We start from the raw sequence: 1,461 nt of genomic DNA on the forward strand, positions 1-1,461 counted from the left end.
GGGATCTCGTCCCGGCTGCTGCGCCCTGGGCTCACCAGAAACCAGGCCAGGCTGGGGGTTTCTTCCCTCGGCAGCGTGGCGGAACGGGGAGGTGGGATGCTGCCTGGAGCCCCCTGTGCCGGGCTGGGCTTCACCTGCTCCAGGAACAGCGAGGCCAGGCCTGTCCTGCTTCCCCAGCTGCGCTGCCGCCCGCGTGCCGCGGGGGGCCCCGAGCCCTGTGCGGGCCCTGCGCCCCAGACACTGCGGCGGCAGGCGCCGCGCTCGGCGCTCCCGTGTTGTTGTGGTACACGGGGCCGGGCCCCGCCGGGCTGCGCGCTCGCAGGAGGGTCGGGGTGCAGATGGGTGGCACCCCGCGCGCTCCGGCCCCGCGTGCCCCTGCTCCACATGTGCTCTCCCAAGGGCCATGTAGCTCCTGCTCCCGGCTTGCTGGCAGGCAGGCACGGACCGGACACAGATAGCGACCGGGCACTCGCCCTGCGTGCCCGCCGCTGCGGGCGGCCTCGCGAACCCTGCGCTCGCTCCCGCGGAGAGGGGCGCCGCGGGCCTCGGGTGAAGCGGCTTTTCCCACCTCGATGCTGTTGGGAGTTGCCAAGTCTGGCAGAGGGGAGGCCGCTGCGGCCGAGCAGCGGGGATTGCTGCTGACAACGCACATGTATGTGCACATACACACGTGTGTACAGCGTGTGYGGGTGCAGTGAGGGTCCCTGTAGCAGCCGGTCGAAATGGCAGGTGTTTCATTGCCTCCATTGCATCTCAATTTTTGTTTTTGAGGAGAAGAAGGAAAAAAAAAGGTGGGGGGGAGAAGGTTCAATCTTGGAAAACAAGTAATACTCGACTAGCAAAAGGCTTTCATCATCTCGCTGTGAAATGAATGCGCGCATTTAAGCAAGGTTGTTTTGAAGCCAGAAGTGCTTTGAGATGATGTGAAACTTGATGAGCAGCTCTGAAACTTTCTTGCAATCCTTCGTCTGGAAGTGTGCTCAAAGCTGAGTTTTGCCATGAATAACTCTTATTTGGAATTCCTTGCTCTAACTTCCTGAAGGAAAGTATCCAGTGTTGGCATGCAGCTCCAGCTGGGAAGTCTCTTTATCTGGAGAGAGGCAGGTCGTGGGTGCCCAAGCAAATCTGTGGATCGTGTCCCAGCCCGTATCACGGCCCTGGAAGGGCCCGGCACAATCCTCAGAAGAGCCTGTTGTGCTTGGGAAGGACAGGGCTCCAGTCCCCTCTGGGCCTGGCTCGGGATGAGGCCAGCGGCCCCGGATGGGTGCCCGGCTTGGACTGTGCCAGGGCAGGCCCTACGGCACCTTGCAGATGGTTCCTGGGGCTGCCTTAGTGCAATGGTGCTTCCCCGGCGCGTTTTGGCAGGGCTGCACGCGCTGCCCGCCGTGCCGGGGCGCCCGGGCCCGCCCGGCACGGCCGCAGGACTGACCCAGGCAGGGCTGCACGCGCTGCCCGCCGTGC

The sequence above is a fragment of the Nothoprocta perdicaria genome, unplaced genomic scaffold, assembly GCF_003342845.1.
Source record: "Nothoprocta perdicaria isolate Ctin4 unplaced genomic scaffold, notPer1 scaffold_306, whole genome shotgun sequence".
Taxonomy (NCBI): Eukaryota; Metazoa; Chordata; class Aves; order Tinamiformes; family Tinamidae; genus Nothoprocta; species Nothoprocta perdicaria.